Source organism: Podarcis filfolensis (assembly GCF_964270895.1).
Source record: "Podarcis filfolensis genome assembly, chromosome: 4".
Classification (NCBI taxonomy): Eukaryota; Metazoa; Chordata; class Lepidosauria; order Squamata; family Lacertidae; genus Podarcis; species Podarcis filfolensis.
Window position 1 is genome coordinate 30,801,341 of NC_139607.1, and position 6,000 is coordinate 30,807,340.

The 6,000-nt window shown below is 38.7% G+C and overlaps 1 protein-coding gene across 2 annotated transcripts in view; it reads right to left on the reverse strand.

The window, feature by feature from the left end:
* The window catches only part of NPAS2 (neuronal PAS domain protein 2), a 103,165-nt gene extending 97,539 nt beyond the window's left edge, over positions 1–5,626 (reverse strand). The window contains exon 1 of one of the 2 annotated variants that reach the window (XM_083610597.1): positions 4,773–5,626. The gene's annotated coding sequence lies outside the window, so the exon portion shown is untranslated. The remainder of the gene's footprint in view (positions 1–4,772) is intronic. The other variant, XM_083610599.1, reaches the window with a different exon arrangement.
* Between the last annotated feature and the right edge of the window lie 374 nt (positions 5,627–6,000).

The following is a 6,000-nucleotide window of genomic DNA, read 5'->3' on the forward strand; positions in this document are numbered from 1 at the left end:
GTCTGTGAGGCAAGAAGTTTGGGAACCACTGCTTTAGAGGTTAAGTAAGCAAACTGCAACATTTATCTGTTAGCATAACTGACATGATTCATTTTGTGAACTGTTCTGTTCAGCTGCCTGCATTCCAGAGTTCACAGAGCATTAGCTAACCCATTTGACAGCTTCTTCATTTCATACAGGTACCATTCTTCAAGCAAAGTTTCTTCTCCTTCTTCTTCACTTTTTGTTCAGTGTGTGTGTGAATGTCTGTTAAATTACTTCTCTTGGAATGCACGATGTTCAAAGGAGAAATAAATTCTTAACAACATATTGAGTAAATCCTTCTGACATAGTTTCCACATTTCTGCTGAAGACAAGAACAGATTTCTACAAAGTAGGTCAGGAACTCCAGGGAGACATTGTCACTGCCTTTGATTTTTCTACCTTGAAGTTCAAAGAGCATGAGTAAGTTCATTGAAAAAGGAAGTGCAGAATTATTTGAAGGCTAGGCTACCGTGTCACATACTGAAGATTTCAATGGCATTTTAGTAATGAAGCGTACAGTGTGAGGGTTGCTATATAATTTTGATCCTGGAGCTATTAAAGCTTGGGCATCCTTTTTATCATTCGCACTTAATGTTTGCTATTGAGGTTAGTGCTTGCACACAACCTACACCTCATATACCAGTAAGCTATCAGCATCCTTATCTCGAAACATCACACTGAAGATGTCTTTTATGCAAGTAGGTTATGGTGCTGTACACCTTGCATCTAAGCAGGGAACGAGACAAGGGCCACCTCTCATGTAGGTTACATTTCACCACATTCCTGCAAGCCTATGTTCCTTAAACTGCTATACTCCAGGGGTTCTTAAGCTCCCACCAGCATTTTATAGATTGTTTCTAATTCTTCTCAGAGGACTTGGAAGCAGCCCTCGCAGGCATAGCTGAGAAAGACAGGCTTGGAGCAGCTTAGACACCCTGTCTCTTGTGCCTGGTCAGCCTATGCATGTATCATACATGTTGTTTAGTTGTTTAGTCATGTCCAACTCTTATGAAGATGGTTGAAGCATATTTATTTATACTTTTTAAAAAAATAAATCTGTCCTTCCACCAAGGAATAGAAAGTGGCATAAATGGCTGCCCCTCCCGTTGTCTTCACAACAACTTTACGAACCTTGCAAAGTAAGTTGGCTGACAGAGAATTACTTATCAAAGTCAACCTTTTTACTGTCCAAATGAGAATCTGTATCCACATTTCCACACTTTTAAGTCCAACACTTAAGACACTTAACCACATTTACCGTAGAATCAAAATAGAATTGCCAGAAGTTTTTGTTTTTAAGTTTATCCATCAGTGTAAATGCTGACTAAGAAAATATAAAGGGAAGCTCTGCAATACACTGTAAGGAGCACAATATAGTAAGTCCACATTGTCAAGACCTGAATGAGCAATTCCCCTGGTGAACAGCATATGTATCTCAGAGTGCCTTTTCCCCAAAGATGGGCCATTTAATTCCCAGGATCTATAATTTAAATGCAGCCAATGCACTTGATAAGAATATATATCATTTGGACCCTGCCCCACATCAACAAAAGCACACAGTGCACAAATTATTATTATTATGGTTTATTATTTATTAAATTTTGGTGTCCCACCCTTCCTCCGAAAGGGGCCCATGGTGGCAAACATATCTATACTAAACATCATTCTGTATCTTTTAAATTACAGCTGCCATTTTAAAGTGATAATAAGATAGTTTTATCTTATTTGTAAGCCACTTTGATGTTTTTCTACAATCATGTGACATATAAATTTCATTAAATGAAATGATAAATAAAATAATGAAACATTTTCAAGCATTCTAAAAACAGCACAAATTGCATAAGAAAGGCGGCTTAAGAGCACTTATAAAATGTCATATCTGAAAACCATCTATGCTATTCAAGCCAGTTCCACTATCATGACTTCCCTCAACTAACCCTTGAAACTGAAACATTTGAGATCAACTCATAATTATTTATGATCTGTAATCCTCCAGTAAGTTCTCAGGGACCAAAAAACTTTGACAGTTAAAGGGCTTAGGTTTGAAGGATACATGGACCCTAAACATTATCCTGTTATATAGCATGACCTTTGATTTCCAGTGCCACTCAGATCCTGCTTTCTGACCTATATTCCAAGCCAAGCTAGATGTGATGTGTGAGATTTGTGATTAGGATCGCCTATGGCTTTTGTTTTGCTAATTAGGAGTCCACTGGGGCTGAGCTGGGTGTTCTGGAACAAGTGCTTAAGCCTGTCCTCCATTGCCCTTCCCAGATGTACCGGTAAATCCTGAAGCTGCTATTAGCTGGGTGCTGGTAGTACAGCTTCTATGACTGCATCTCCTCGCTCCACCAAAGCTAGTAACAGCTTCAGGGCCTAGGAAAGGGTAACACTTGAACTGGGATCCTTTTGGCTCTTAGCTGTTGCTTAGCTACTATATTATGCCTATGATGCTGAAGCCCTGATCATTTCAAAGTACCTTGCTGCTGCAACTGTCTGAAATGTTGCAGCAATATCCCCCCATTGATTTGCCATTCAAATAGTGAGACGCAAGCTGTCTACCTTGCAAATCCACTAACATATCTAGTTTGCTGACACTGCAAGGGTTAATGTCATGACAATTATCAGTGTTCTCTAAAGCCCCAACAAGTACAACTGTATACCATGAAGGAGACAAAATTGTTCCCACTCCACCATCTTCTTCACTGAAGAAGCAACAACTGGAAAACCAGACACACAGCTTAAGATAACTCATATTGCACAGATGTAAACATCCAGTAATAACAGTGGGCTCTGTGGACAACAGTGACATCTTCTGGGTATAACTAAACTCTGCTGTGCTTGTGTGTTGAATGAGACACTGAGCCACATACGAGCAATGTTCATAGCAATGCTCATGCAAGATAGGAGAAAATTTTAATGTGTCTTTTCACAAATACACACAATTTTAAGGAAAAGCTGCCTGGGCATTTTCCCATTATGAAACGGAAACTGGTTTTAAGTTGTTAAAATGTAAACAGCATTTAAATGAGACCAGCAAGTAACTTCGCACTTGCTCATTAATAAGGACATAGATAACATGATTTATATATTGCTGTTTTATTGTTTTAAAATGATTTATTGGGGAGGGCTGTATGTTTCTATTTTGTATACTTCTCTTCAATACAAAGTTATAAGGTGGTATATAAATGTTTTAAAATAAATAAATGGTTAGCAACTTGGGAGCTCCAGATACACCCCCAAAAGTTAGATTAATTTCTTGGGCACCTGGCTGCTGAGATTTAATTTTTTAAAATAATAATAATAAAAAACTTAAACAAAGAAAGAGGAACCCAGTTTATGTTTTAAAATCCATATCCTTCCCCAGCCACACAAGAAGGTGTAACTACAATTTTTAGGCAGCACCATGAGGGGAGGCTAGATGAAGGCAGAAACTAGAATCTGAACGGTGCTGTCGGTGATGAGCAACCATTTGAGCTTTGCTTCAGACAGCAAAATGTCTTGAGCCTGCTCTGTCAATGACTGCTTTTTATCCTTGTGATTTTTTGAAATAAAAAACCTGACACAATTAGCATTTAAATTATGCTTTTATAAAAAATATAGGCACATGTCCTGTTAAATGTGTTTGTAGAAGGGGGGGTATTGGTTTGTTTTGTTCTTGTTTTTATAATGTATTTTGTGTTTTTGTATTTTTATGCTGTGAACTTCGGATGAAGGGCAGTATACAGATTTAAATAATAACAGTAATAATAATACAACCAGCATTCTTCAACTGACTGATTTATAAAATGTATATATCACTTGATATAAAAAAAATCTCTAAGGGGAAACACAGGTGTATAAGGACTACATATATTTTAAAAACAAACCAGCCAGAAGATGGCATACTTACACTGCAAGAGGCATTGTTGTGGTAGTGTTTTGTTTTGTTTTAAAGATATTCATTATTTCATAAAATTTATATACCTCTTGACTGGATAAAATCTCAAAGCAGTTTACAAAAATGGTATCTACAAAGCAACTCTAATTAAGTAGCTATGTTCACATAGATTGAAGACACATGGTAACAAACTGAAATTCTAGAAAGCTCTCACAATTCATTTTGGGTACTGGAATTAAAACTTTAGCCTTCGTGTTGTTGTTGTGTGGAAAATACTAATAAAATTTATATCAAAAAACCCCACCATTTAGCCTTCCCTTATGTGGGCCCCAAACACTTGCCCCAGGGCTGGCCTAATACATTTTACAGCCTGAGGTATTAAGCCTTGAGGTGAAGAAAGGAATGCCATTTTCTATTCCACCTCAGGCTTTAAAATGTCCTCTTCCTCCTCTGGCTTTGCATTTGGGAAGCCTGTGAACTCAGGTTTTGAAACATGCCATTTGCTGAGGTAATTTGTGGTTCCATCTTTACAAAATTGCCCTGCCTGAACAAATGAAGGAAAATAGAAATGGACAGAATCCTCTTCCATGAATATAAAGTATTCTTTTTTTATGTGGTCATCTTGTTGCACTGAATTCCCTGCATTAATCAGCAGTTAAAAGTAGCATATGCTCATAGCACATGCTGCTTTTTACCGCCACAATATCATATTGCAAGACGCTTTCCTTTGTCCAGTGGTATTTCCACCTAAACATACTGTGAGGGATTTCAAAATGGCTTCATTGTTTTAACCTGCCTAGATCTCCAAGGAGTTTTTAAATGAATATAAAAAAGAGATTATCAGTGTCGTCAATTACAGTTAACTCACCATTTGTCCTGAAGTATTTACTGATTTGTATTTCATCTTGATTTTTGGCCGAGGGATGATGTCTTCACCCCCTTGTTCACATGATGTTCATAAAGCAGTGAGCCTTTTAAGTAGAATCATAGCCCCCCCCCCAAAAAATGTACTGTACATTTAAGGCAGTATCAGGATTCATCCCACAAAGTATCCTGGAATCTGTAGTTTGTTAAGGATGCTGAGAGTTGCCAGGAGTGGTTTTAGTTCCCAGGGAACTCTGGGAATTGTAGCTCTGTGAGGGAAATGGAGCTCTCCTAACAACTCTCAGCACTCTTAACAAACTACAGTTCCCACAATGCTTTGCAGGGAGCCATGACTGTTTGAAGTGGTATAATGCTGCTTTAGTTGCAGATGGGGACATGGGAGTTGGTCAGGACCATAAAGGTCACACAGTTCAACCCACTGCAGGAAATAAACTACATTGGCAGCCCTGACAGACAGCTAACCAACCTCTGGTTAAACGCCTCCAATGAAGGAGAGTTCACCAGTCTGAGGGAGACTGTTCCACTGTTAAACAGCTCAGGCTGACAAACGTGTTCAATCAAAATCCCCCCTTTTCATTTTGAGCCCATTGACTCAGGCAATGTAACTTTGAAGAGGTCATTGATGACAGCAAATCAAAGTTAAGTTCCATCCACGGCTTTTTTTTTAGCTCAGCTCTGACAGCTCTCAGATAGGTGCCATTGCCATTCTAAGAGAACAAGGGAGAAGTTCATGGTGAGCTCCAGCACCTCTTTTTTCAGAAAAATAACACTGGTTCCATCCTTTTCCGTGGAAGATGGTATAAGCCTATTATTCACCTGTCTTCATTAATATCAGGACTCTAAAAAATCCTTAATTAGACATAAAGGTCCATCTAGTCAGCACCCTGCTTCATGCAAAGGCTAGTCAGCGGCTTCCAGAACATCAAAAAAAGGACATGAAAGCAGTAACCCTGCTGTGCCCCCAATCTGGTATTCAGGAGCTATACTGAGGCTCTGAACATTTTGCTAATCATAACCAAGCCATTGAGGGGACTCTTCTTCATGGATTTGCCTTAATCCTTGCCATCACTGCAATTTTGTGACAGTGAATTACAAAAATTAACTAGGCATTGTGTGGAGAAGTATTTTCCTCAGAACGTCCCATAAAATACGGCTCACACCGGCACCCATATCGCACTGCATCACTGTAAAGGTAAACTTGTGGTAGATTC